Below are 13,780 nucleotides of genomic sequence, written 5' to 3'. Positions count from 1 at the left end.
CTTAATCAACATATACAAAGCATGGGCTCTAAAGTCCTTTTCATGTTTTCAGGGAACATTGGTGGCTTTTTGAGGTGAGAGCATGGGTTACCTATAGATGGTACTTTGGGTAGCATCTATCATAGCCCCATGCCCAGCCTTCTATGAAATGGGCACAATGATCAGATTTTTGTATTTCTAAAAAGGAACAATATATCCTTTGAAGATAATTTACCTTTATTACCAGAGTTGGAAACACCCTCAGAATTCAGCTGACTCCAACTCCTGATGATGTAATGAAAGCTGGATTCCCCCTGGAAAGGACCACAATTTACTCAGAGGATGACTTTGGATTTTCAAGGACACCTCCACCCCCTGTGCTTTGAATGTTATGCTGAAAGGCAGCTTCAGTGCTCATCCCTAACACATGAACACAAGGAACACCCTTTTTTTTAAAAGACATAATGTCATTTATTTTTTTTATTAATTTATTCTTGTTACATCTCAATGTTTATCCCATTCCTTGTATCCTCCCATTCCTCCTCCCCCCCCATTTTCCCATTATTCCCCTCCCCTATGACTGTTCCTGAGGGGGATTACCTCCCCCTATATATTCTCATAGGGTATCAAGTCTCTTCTTGGCTACCTGCTGTCCTTCCTCTGAGTGCCACCAGGTCTCCCCCTCCAGGGGACATGGTCAAATGTGAGGCACCATAGTACATGAGAAAGTCATATCACACTCTCCACTCAACTGTGGAGAATATTCTGACCATTGGCTAGATCTGGGAAGGGGTTTAAAGTTTACCTCCTGTATTGTCCTTGGCTGGTGCCTTAGTTTAAGCGGGACCCCTGGGCCCAAATCTGCCTATCATATTGTTCTACTTGTAGATTTCTAGGACCCTCTGTATCCTTTTATTTTGCTATTCTTCCATGCGTCTCTCATTTAGAGTCCCAGTAGGATGCCTTCCCCTCTGTCCCAGTTTCCTGGTAAGTGAAGACTTTCGTGGGACATGCCCCTTGGGCTAGTATGCAGATATAAGTGAGTATATGCCATTTGATTCTTTCTGCTTCTGGGTTAACTCACTCATTATGATCATTTCTAGCTCAATCCATTTATCCACAAATTTCGGGAATTCCTTGCTTTTAATAACTGAGTAGTATTCCATAGTGTATATGTACCACAGTTTCTTTATCCACTCTTCTACTGAGGGACACTTAGGCTGTTTCCATGTTCTGGCTATTATGAATAAGGCTGCTATGAACATGGTTGAGCAAAGTTTCTTGTTGTGAGCTGGAGCATCTTCTGGGTATATTCCAAGGAGTGGAATAGCTGGGTCTTGAGGAAGCCCTATTCCCATTTTTCTGAGATAGCACCAGATAGATTTCCAAAGTGGCTGTACTAGTTTGCATTCCCACCAGCAATGAAGGAGTGTTCCTCTCTCCCCACATCCTCGCCAGCATGTGGTGTCACTTGAGTTTTTGATCTTAGCCATTCTGATGGGTGTAAGATGGAATCTCAGAGTTGTTTTGATTTGCATTTCCCTGATGACTAAGGAGGTTGAGCATTTAAGTGTTTCTCAGCCATTTGATACTCCTCTGTTGAGAATTCTCTGTTTAGTTCCAAGCCCCATTTCTCAATTGGGTTATTCGGTTTGTTGGTGTTTAATTTCTTGAGTTCTTTATACATTTTGGATATTAGACCTTTGTCAGATGTAGGGTTGGTGAAGATTTTTTCCTAGTCTGTAGGCTGTCGCTTTGTTCTCTTGACAGTGTCTCCTGCCTTACAGAAGCTTCTCAGCCTCATGAGGTCCCATTTATTAATGGTTGACATTAAGGCCTGGGCCGTTGGTGTTCTGTTCAGGAAGATATCATTCATCATGACCAAGTAGGCTTCATTCCAGGCATGCAGGGATGGTTTAATATACGGAAATCCATCAATGTAATCCACCATATAAACAAACTGAAAATAAAAAAACCACATGATCATCTCCTTGGATGCAGAGAAAGCATTTGATAAAATTCAACACCCATTCATGTTTAAAGTTTTAGAGAGATCGAGGATACAAGACACTTTCCTCAACATAATAAAGACTATATACAGCAAGCCAATAGCCAAAATCAAAGTAAATGGTGAGATACTCAAGGAAATTCCTCTAAAATCGGGAGCAAGGCAAGGCTGCCCACTCTCTCCATATCTCTTCAATATAGTACTCGAAGTTCTAGCCAGAGCAATAAGACAACAAAAGGAGATCAAGGGTATCCAAATGGGAAAGGAGGAAGTCAAATTATCCCTATTTGCAGATGATATGATAGTGTACATAAGTGACCCTCAAAATTCCACCAGAGAACTCCTAAAGCTGATAAACACCTTCAGCAAATTGGCTGGATACAAAGGAACACCTTTTTTTAACATCCAAGTAGGACTTTCCAAGCAGGGCAGGTAGGACCCAGGCAACATAGATTAGCACATTGTATATTTCCTGAAGAATGTTCTTGAGTATTGTGTCCTGAGTTTGCTTACAGTCAGCTGCAATAAAAAGGGCCAAAGGGAGAAAGAGAGTGTGAAAGAATGTGATGCTTCACGTTCAATATAGTGGAAGGTTAAACCCAACAAACTAATAACTTTGAATACTGATAACACTGGTGTCATCTTAGATAACTAATGAATCTTTTCTGATATCAAGAAACATATAACTAATTTGTATGAAGATATGGAAATCCACTTAGCGCATCACTAGCCTCCCCGGTAGGACAGGCGTCCCGGCCATATATACTTCTGTATCCCAGTTCAGGGAGGTTTCCGACTTAGAGGTAGTGCTCACTAACTATGGCTAACAGCCAGGCTATAGTAGGAGTGCTGGGATGAACTCTAAAATATGAGCTCCAGTGCCATGGCTTTGCCAGAGAAGAGGTGAGCTCATAGATACTTAGTGAGGCTTAGGGAAGGTTTCACCGGAGAAGGGGGCACTTGAGGTGATGATGAAACTTTGTCAGGTGAAATGAAGGGAGCTCATTTTTTAGGGCAACAACACACAAAAAAGGGCCAAGCAAGGAATGGCAGTCTTTGTCATTGCTGTCCTTTCTCTCACGCAAATCCTCTCAGCACAAGGTGGCCCGGAAAAGGTATTCATGTTAAGAACTTAGTGGGCTTTTTTATAGCCTCCTTGCTCTGTAGTTGTATCCATTCCCACCACGGTCAGGGAATCACCGAGTGAAGCCAGAATTCAAGTGCCCGACCTCAAGGAATGCACGTGTAGAAGCCGAGTGTGAATTGGGAACAATCAGGGCTCAAGCATTTCCACTGCCCCCTCTTTCTGACAGGTGCCTCAACAGCACTGCAACTCCTGCTCCTAGAGCTTGGGGGGCAGGTCTGCTTTCTGCCCGTTACCAGTCCATCTCACGTTAACGTTCCCGGTTTGCTTCACCACTGGGTACATTGAACTCTGTGTCTAAGATTTGCCTTTGTCCCTCTCTGAGTCTTTCTTTATCCTTGCCCTACAGAAGTGTTTTCACACTGGACCATATTTATTTAAAAAAGAAGTTCATAGTTTATAACCGTGTCTTATAATTTATAATCTATGAAAATATAAGTTTTGTACTTTCTGTGCAACTGTACTGTTTAAAAATCCTCTTCCTGCTCACTTTGATAAAAGTCCAGACTTAAATATGATCTTCAAATGTATTTACCTTCCAGCATCTTTTTAACTCTCAACTGTCTTAGCTTGTACGTTGTGCTCAAACTGAAGTTTCTGAGCCCTGTGCTGTCCCAACTACCGACGTGTAGGGTTGTTGTTGTATGTGCTTTCCTGCTCTTAGGCGCTTGCTCTCAGCTGCTGCTGCATCTCGTGTTGTCAGGTGGCCAGCTTACCGAGCTGTGCAAATGCTGCTTCTTCAGGGCCACTCTCTTTGATCTCCTAGACCTGGTTTTTGGCCACCCTGTTGGCACTCAGTGTTTTCCTTCATAGCACTTATGGGAACTGCAATTAAATATTTGCAGAATTGATTTTTAACTGTGTTTAACATTTGTCTCCCTGCCAGACTCAAGGCAGGTGTAAGTCTTTCATGGTCACTATTATATTCCTATCACACAATGCAAAAAATCTGTGATCTAAAAGTTTGCCAAATATTTGCTGAAAGAAACCCCAGATCATTAAGAATTAGAAACAAATTAGAAACAAAAACTGATAGATACTCTCATTGGAGAAATGTTAAAAGTTTTACAGTAAGAAATAAATAGTTGAAGTGACTTGGCCTAGGGGAAAGTTGATTTAAACATAGAGTCTAGTTAAAGTGGCCCAATCGTTAAGTATGGTGTACTTATCCACCTAGAATTCTTTTTTTTTTTTTTTTTTTTTTTTTTTTAAATAATCAAGACAATTCAAGCTCTTTTTTGTTTCATCTTTCTTCGTGCTTCTGAATTAGTGCTATGGGATTCTGGTTGTTTTCTTGACTCATTGCAGTTGAGGATTCAGGAGTAATCCAAACATCAAGATATCTAGTAAAACCCAGTTCCCTAAAGGCATGGGAATGAGAGCGAAGGAACAGTGGAGGCATTTACAGTCTCATCCAAGTAAAAGTTATAAACTAGTTGAGGAAACTGTTAAACAAGGCATGTTATATTCTCCTATTTGGATAAACTGGCTTTGATAATGAGCTAGAAAGGCAAACTTTAGCTTAGAATTTGGGCTCTGCAACAGGACAGTGCAGCGTGCTGAGAACTCACCCTTCTGTTCCCTGCTCATATGTGATAGGCTTGGTCTTGCCTCTCTAGCCACCCTCACTTTGAGCTGCATATCAAGGGGCTTCCCGTGCAAATGTTGGACACTACAGATGACACGCCTAAGCACCGCTGCCCATCACTGAAACCAGGGTTCCACACTCATAGACAACTGCCAATGGGCAGGGCTCAGGCAAGCCTTGGATTTGAGTTCAGTGCCATTTAAATAGAGAATTCTAAAACCAAAACGAGGACTTCACAAAAGGAACTATATCTCAATCCATATTATGAATGCAGACACATAATAATTCTAGCTGAATCTCCCGACGTTGTCTTCTTAGCATGAACATAGATTCAAATCAGTAGCAAACTCCGCATTGCTGATGACCCATTTTGTAGAGGCAGGGTGCGAGGTCCGCGTGCTCGCAGACAGCATTAGGGAAACCAAGAATGTTAAACTTCCAGGCTTTTGTCTTCAATGGAAGGGATTTACACTTGTTTCTACCCAGGAAGCTGGAGCTGGACAGAGCTCCACAAGAAGATCAACAGCCAACTAGCCAGGGCCCAGAGGGTCTTTCCTAGCCTGAAGCACCAGCCAAGGGCCATGCATAGACTGGACATGGGCCCCCTACACAGATGCAGCAGATGGGCAGCTCAAGCTTCATGTGGGTCCCCTGGTAAGGGGAGTGGGGCTGTCTCTGACATGGACTTAGTTGCCTGCTTTTTGATCACTTCCTCCTGGTGGGGCTGCCTTGCCAAGCCACAAGGGAAGAGGATGCACTCAGTCCTGGTGTGACTTGATGAGCTGGGGTGGGTGGGTGGGACTCCCCTTTTCTGAGGAATAGGGGAAGGGGGAGGAGGGAAGAGGAAGGGAGGTTGGGACTGGGAGGAGAGAAAGGAGGGGCCTATGATGGGCATGTAAAATGAATAAATATATAGAGATTAATGTAAAAGAAAAGACAATGTGGATAGGTTGGTGGTGTCAATCTGAAATGTCTCATGAGAGCATGAATATTAAAGGCTTGGTTGATACCTGTTGGGGCTTTTCGGAAGTATGTGGTTGGTGTGGGCTGTGACTTTGTCAATAGATTGAGCCATTGATGGAATCCTAATTTGGTGGTGTTATTGGGAGGTGAATGAAATTTAAGAAGGTGCAGCTACAGGGGAGATGTGTCAATTGGAGTTCTCCAAAGGGCAAATCTCGTCTCCCGTGCCTTGCTGTTTCTCTCTGTTTCCTGGCTTCCAGGAGGTTAGCAGCCTCATATGTTACACGGTCCCACCACTGTGATGTTCTGTTTCTACACAGGCCTGTAGCAATGCAGCCAGCCAACCATGGACTGTAGCTTTTGAAACCGTGAGCCCAAATAAGTCTTTCCTCATTTATGTGGCCTTTGTTACACTTTGTTACAGCAATGTAAAGCTAACTACGTACTCAGACACAAAGCAGGAGGTAGCAGATACAAGAAAACTGAAACAACTCCCAGCATCCTATCAGACCACTACCCATAGATTAAATCTGGAACTCAACAGCAATAGAAACAACAGAAATCTTACAAACTAATGGAACCTGAACAACTCTCTACTGAATGAAAAATGGGTCAAGACAGAAAGAAAGGAATTAAATGCTTTCCAGCTTTCAACAAAAACGAGTGCACAGCACACCCAAACTTATGGGACACAATGAAAGCAGTGCTAAGAGGGGAGTTCATAACACTAAGCACATCCATAAAGAGATTGGGGAGCTCTCATACTAGCAACTTAACAGTGCACCTGAAAGCTCTAGAACAAAAAAAAGTAAGCACCCAAGAGAAGTAGGTGACAAGAAATAATCAAACCGAGGGCTGAAATCAATAAAATAGAAACAAAGAGAACAATAGAAAGAATTAGAGAAACAAAGAGTTGGATCTTTAAGAAAATCAACAAGATAGACAAACTCATATCCAAACTAACTAAAAGATGGAGAGAGAATGTGCAAATTAACAAATTCAGAAAATAAAGGAGGACATAGCAGATATCAAGGAAAAAAAAAAAAAAAAAAAAAGGAAATCCAGTGAATCATAAGGACATACTTTAAAACCTGTACTCTGCCAATTTTGAAAGAAAAAAAAATTTCTCCATAGATACCACTTACCAAAGTTAAATCAAAATCAGATAAATAATTTAAATAGACCTATAATCCCTAGTGAAATAGAAGTAGTCACTAAAAGTCTTCCAGCAGCAGCAGTAGCAGCAGCAGCAGCAGCAACAAAGCCCAGGGCCAGATGTTTTATCACAGAATTCTGCCAGATTTTTGAAGAACAGAAAATTATTCATACTTCTTTTGCTGCACAAAACTCAAGTTCAGGTGGATCAAAGACCTCACCAGAAAACTAGATACACTGAACCCAATAGATGAGAAAGTGACAAGAGCCTCGAGTAGGAGAAGACTTTCTGAACAGAACACCAATAATGCAGGCACTAAGATCAACAATTAGTAAATGGGACCTCATTAAGCTGTGAGGCAAAAGACACCATCAATCAGCAAAGCAGCAGCCTACAGAGTGGGGAAATACTTTTTACCAGCTCTATATCTGATAGAGGACTGATATCTAAAATATGTAAAGAACTTAAGAGACTAGATATTAAAAAAACAAGTAATCCAATTAAAATGATCTAAACAGAGAATTTCCAAAACAGGAATCTCAAATGGCTGAGAAACAAGGAAATATTTAACACCCTTAGCAATCAGGGAAATTCGAATAAAAACGACTCTGATGTTCCATCTTACACTTGGCAAACAGCTAAGATCAATTACACAAGTGACAGCTCATGTTGGTGAGGAAGTGAGGGAAGGGAACACTCCTCCTCTGTTGGTGGGAGTTCAAATTTGTACAGCCCGATGGAAATCAATATGGTGGCTCTTCAGAAAATTGGGACTCAATCTATCTCAAGACACAGCTATACCACTCTTGGACATATACCCCAAAGATGCTCCATGCTACCATAAGGACTCTTGCTCAATGACGTTCATTGTGACTTTATTCATAATACCCAGAAACTAGAAACAATATAGATTTCCCTCAAGCAAAGAATAGATGAAGAAAATGTGGTGCATTTACACAATTGAAATTTGCAGGCAAATGAATGGAACTGAAAAAAAAAATCTTGAGTGGGGTAACTCAGACCCAGAAAGACAAATATGATTTCTATTCACTTATAAGTGAATTATTAGTTATTAAGTAAATGCTAACGAAGCTATAATTGGCACACTTAGAGAGGTTATTTAAAGAGGATGCTTCTAGGGGACACACATGGCCCTCCCTGCGAAGGGGAAAGGGACTGGATCTTGGACTGGGTAGGTGATGGTAGGAGCATGAGGGATCAGGTAGGTGGGGAGATAGGATGGAAAGAGAGAATTTGTGGAGAGATGGCTAGAATTGGGGGCCATTTGGTGAGTTGCTTCAAAACCTAGTGCAGTAGAAACTTCCTGGAGCCTATGAGGGCGATCCTAGTGAGGGCTCCTGGTAATGGGCGATTTGGAGTCTCAACCAGCCATCTCTTGTAGCCAAGCAGTACTTCCAGTGGTGGAACTGGGTTGCATTCAGTTCAACTGTTGGCCAAGAGGGATCCTGTGAAGATCCCCAAACAACCAAGGCTGTTGCCAGGGCAGATAGTTGCTCTCTGCAAACTGATAGTGGGGCCCCATTGCCAAGGACAATATCCATACAGCTCATTTTGAATTTTTTTAATTAAAACTTATTTTTTTGAGAATTTTGCAGATAAGTTACACACACACACACATTTCCAAATCTTTTCTTCCCTTCCAACTCCTCCTATGCCATTCCACTTCCTCTCAAATCCATGACCTTTCTTTATTATTTTATATATGTGTGCACGCATACACACACACACACCACATACATGGACAACACAAATGGATTCAGTAGTGTGTGTGTGTGTGTGTGTGTGTGTGTGTGTGTGTGTGTGTGTGTGTGTGTGTGTGTGTTTAGGGATGACCACTTGAGGTTGTACAACCAGGCAATCAGGGGCTTGTCCTTGTAAGAGCTGACTGTAGCTCTTTATCGAGGGGTAGGACCTTGTGAGATTTCCCCCACCTGTGTTGTCATGGAATGTGATCATTATGTAAGTTTTATTTACACCACTGTATTTTTTGATATTTCATGGTTATAGCATCTCTGTCAAGTCTAGAAAGACACTGTCTTGCAGCTGGTGTCATGGTCCTCTGGATCTTACACCTTTTCTACCTAGTCTTAGTCTGTGAACCACAGTGACAACAGCTGTCTAATTGGATTTAAAGCCCACTTAATAGGTGAGGATTTGTGCCTGATACTATAAAACAAGCCAAGTACATGTGGTTGAGGAGATCATAGACCAAAGAAGCTTCTTTCTTTTCTTTTTTCTTTTCTTTTTTCTCCCCGAGACAGGGTTTCTCTATGTAGCCTTGACTGTCCTGGACTCACTGTGTAGATCAGGCTGGCCTTGAACTCACAGCAATCTGCCTGCCTCTGCCTCCCGAGTTCTGGGATTAGCTTTCTTTTCTTTTCTTTCTTTCTTTCTTTCTTTCTTTCTTTCTTTCTTTGTTTTTTTTTTTTTTTTTTTTTTTTTTTTTTTTTTTTTTTTTTTTTTTGTTTTTTTTTGCAGGTGTAGGCTACTACAGAGATTCATGACTAGTGAAAACAGAGAATAATGACAGAAGAGCCGAGCTTCAGCTGGTGTATAAATATAATACAACTCCTGCACCCAAGGCTCAGGGGACGTCCTTTAGAAAACTAATTCTTTTTAAAAATATATTTTATTAATTTATTCATATTACATCTAAATTGTTATCCCATCCGTTGTATCCTCCCATTCCTCCCTCCCTCCCATTTTCCCCTTACTCCCCTCCCCTATGACTGTGACTGAGGGGGACTTCCTCCCCCTGTATATGCTCATAGAGTTTCTAGTCTCTTCTTGGTAGCCTGCTATCCTTCCTCTGAATGCGGCCAGGCCTCCCCATCCAGGTGATGTGGTCAAATATGGGGCACCAGAGTTCATGTGAAAGTCAGACCCCACTCTCCACTCAGCTGTGGAGAATGTCCTGTCCATTGGCTAGTCTGGGTAGGGGTTTGAAGTTTACTGCACATATTGTCCTTGGCTGGTGCTATAGTTTGAGCAGGACCCCTGGGCCCAGATCTGCCCATCATAATGTTCTACTTGTAGGTTAGAAAACTAATCCTGATGGACTAATATTTTACCTATCCTTCCTGTACCACACGATCTTTGAAATATGTTCTACATTGTAGACCAGCTCAACATAGATCTGTCTTATCAGGAACAGCTACAGCCAAAGTTTGAATCACACATTGGTTTTTGTGAAATTTTGAGTTTTCCTTCACAGCTGTCTCAGGAGACATCTCCAACACACTTTAGGAAAGGTATCTCTGGAAGGCAGACACTATTCCTTTGGGCATAGCTTCTAGGTTTAAGATATATAAACACACATTCTTCCTCAGAAGCTGTGTAAATATGCAAGTCTGTATCCTGTGGTTTTGGGCTACCTGAGAGCCTATCTCAAAGCAACAATGCAGCAAGACAAAACAAATAATCAAACAAAAAATTCTAATACTCTATTGGTATTAGTTTTGGAAAAATATTTTACTCAGTGCCTCTTCCCAAAGTTCCCAAAGGACAAGAGAGTCTCATGGTTCTTTTCCAGGTATTGTCAAAGCTTTTCATGGAGACTAATAAGTGGGTGCATTGACCAGCCTTCTGTGAACTGGAACCCCAGGTGTCCATGTAGTTTTCTAGGAAATGTCTTATGTGATGGAATTGAAGGTCCTGGGCTGACACTGGAAGTAGCCTCCTCCTAAGCTTCCTGTCAGCTGTTCCCTAGAGTATAAACGTGCTGTTCCCAATGTTAAGGACCTCCTTGTTTATTTGTATTATACCCTTGGTTTCTATGGGAACTGGGTGCCTTTAGGATGGGAAAAGAAAAGAATAGGATACGATCTATTCAAGTCCTGGCATTGAGGTCCAGAACTAGAAGCTAAAAGTTTGAACCTTGTTTTTTCTGGTTTTGAACCAGATTTACTTAGGCAGAGTGAGGTTAAGGTGTCCCATACCCTCCCCTGGCAATGAAGCTGCCATATGTACAAAGGGCTGAGACCATTTTAGGGTGCTTCCTTGACTAGAATTCAGTTAATTGGATATGCAAATAGAAAATACACATTATTATTAGTTTCTAAGAGAAAGTGTGGTAAAGATACAGGCAGCGGGGACTTTAACCCCTGCCAGGTATAAATTGACCCAAATTTGAGACAAGCATGCTGTGGGCAGTCTGAACTTTGAAAAGCTGCCTTGTGCTCTCTTACCAAATTATAAAAAGTGACAATGCATGAATCCCCACCACAGAGCATACACCTGCAATTCCTTGGATGCTAGCTTGGATTTCAAGGTTTGAAATGATGGCAATATTGACAAAAGAACTACTGGGAAACAGGAATACATGGTCAATATTTTGAGTGTCCAGAGCAACCAGCCCAGTTAACATAGCATCCTTGGAATGAAGAATGGGAAGCTGCCAACTGAGCCTCAGAGTAACTATGTCAGCTGACTCAAAATTTAGCATCTGCTCCTGAGCTTCTATTACAGAATGGTTTGGTTCAGGAGGAGATATATTTATATCTTTTTGTATCTACCTCTGTGTGCACATGCTTGTGGAAGCCTAGGATTGATGTCAGGTTTCTTCTTTATTGCTTTCTACATTATTTATTGAGGAAGCTTTGTTTTTGTTTTTGTTTTTTGTTTTTGCTGGCAAGTCTAGTTATCTAGCTTGTCCAGAGAGCACCCTGTGTCTCTGTTTCCAGAACACTGGGATGCTTTGCATGACATAATGCCCCATCCTCTTTAATTTAAATGTGTTTGGGATTCAAGTTCCAGTTTGGCACTGCAAGCTTCTTATATACTGATCCACTTACGAAGTCCCTGGGGGAGGCTCTCCTACTCCCACACTCCCCCTCTCCGTAAGACAGGGGTTTTCTGTGTAGTCCTGGCTGTCTTGAACTAGGAGCTCCACCTGTCTCTGCCCCTCTAGTGCGGGGATTACCCACCCAGATGTGGGAAGGATCTTAGTAGGTGTCTGTTCATATGTCTGAGCTCTCTACTCTGTTGGTCTCAGTCTCCATTGGCTCTCTTCCCAGCAAGCTCACTGGCTATATTACTGCACACAACGGCGGCGACTAGTTCTCAATAGGCTAGCATCAAAAATGAGGTATTAAAGGCAAGATTGGCAATTTCTTTGCACCAGCTCCCATGTTCCTCATAATTTAGCCTAGAAATGTATATCTGAGTTATTTTGATTTAAGGGCACAATAATACACACAATAAAATATTTTATTTATAGATTGTGGTTACACCAAAGGTTAAAAGTCCTGATAGACTATTTTCATAGGTATCACAAAGGGTCAGTATATTAAAATAAATTAAAACATGCAAATATGTAAATATCAAAGGCCATGTCATATGTTTTAAGCTTTCTGTTGCCATGGTCAGTCAAGGGTGAAAAGAGGCATGAAGAGGTCTTTGAAGAGAATGATTCTTCAGCCCATAAAAAGGTTTTGACTGTGGAAAAAAAAGTTCAGCAGCTGATATTTGCTATTTTGGGATCCCAAGGTTCAAGAATATTTTCTTTCATTATTGGGCCTATTTAATTTAATTTAATTTTTCATAGAGTAATAGTAATAGCAATATTGATTCATATCTATATCTATATATCTAAATATTTATATATCTATATATAATTCTTCACATAACAACCTTATATATTGGTAATTGTGACCAAGGATTTGGGGGAGGGGAAGAACATAATAAATAATATATTTAAATTTAAAAGTTGTTTTAAATAAAAAATGTATAAAAATAAAAAATTTAAACGGAGGTATGCTAACTGCAGATCTTCACCTCTCTCTCCACTACTCCAAAGTCCTTCAGTCTTACCCCTAACTCTGTAGCAGACCATGAGCTGTGCCTTTCCTCTCTCCCTGCCCCCATCTCCAGAGGTTCACACAGATCTTCTCCAGCTTTCCTTCTTTCCACTCATCCCATTATCCCAGCCCCCTACTCCAGCAAGCAGTTCCTGGCATCCCAGCACCAGAGCCTGCCAGAGAAGCAAGTAGGTCAGCTAAGCAGGTAGGTAAGCTACAGGTCTTCAATCCAGTGGCAAATCATAAATGTTTTGCTCATATTAGTTCTTTTCATGGCTACCTTCAATCTTAAGACATTTGCCTTTGTGTATGTGTGTGTGTGTGTGTGTGTGTGTGTGTGTGTGTGTGTGTGTGAGTGAGTGAGAGAGAGAGAGAGAGAGAGAGAGAGAGAGAGAGAGAGAGAGAGAGAGAGAGAGAGAGAAAAGACACAAAGAGAATTTTTTTTCCAAGACAGGGTCTCTCTGTGTAGCCTTGACTGTCCTGGACTCACTCTGTAGACCAGGCTGGCCTGGACCTCACAGAGATCCGCCTGAGTGCTGGGATCGATGGCGCGCACCACCACGCCCAGCTGAGAATGTTTTAAATCGATAAGTTCAGAGCTTTTCTATCCCTTCTTCCATTACAGACATTGGCTTTGGATTCAGATGTTCAGTTTCAAATGCTGTAATGTAAAATACTACTGTCAAGGAAAGACACTCAAAAATGAAGAGAGGGTGATGAAACTGGACCTTCTGTAGTCTTTCATCAGGTTGTGCAGTGACTGTGTATGACTCATTTCCACTAAGTACGTGGTTGAGATAAATGTGGGGTCTTTCTCAAACAAACACTAAATGTAATGGATAATTTTTTGCTTTGATCCTAAGCCATGAATTATTATTTGCATATTAATTTTTGGCCCTTGCAGGGATTCTTTTTTTTAACTTAATTTTATTAATTTATTCTTATTACATCTCACTGGTTATCCCATCCCTTGTAACCTCCCATTCTTCCCTCCCTCCCAGTTTCCCCTTACTCCCCTCCCCTATGACTGTGACTGAGGGGGACCTCCTCCCCCTTTATATGCTCATAGGGTATCAAGTCTCTTCTTGGTAGCCCCTTGCAGGGATTCTTACCCAGTTATCTT

The sequence above is a fragment of the Acomys russatus genome, chromosome 5 (genome assembly GCF_903995435.1).
Source record: "Acomys russatus chromosome 5, mAcoRus1.1, whole genome shotgun sequence".
Taxonomy (NCBI): Eukaryota; Metazoa; Chordata; class Mammalia; order Rodentia; family Muridae; genus Acomys; species Acomys russatus.
This window is presented reverse-complemented; position numbering follows the sequence as displayed.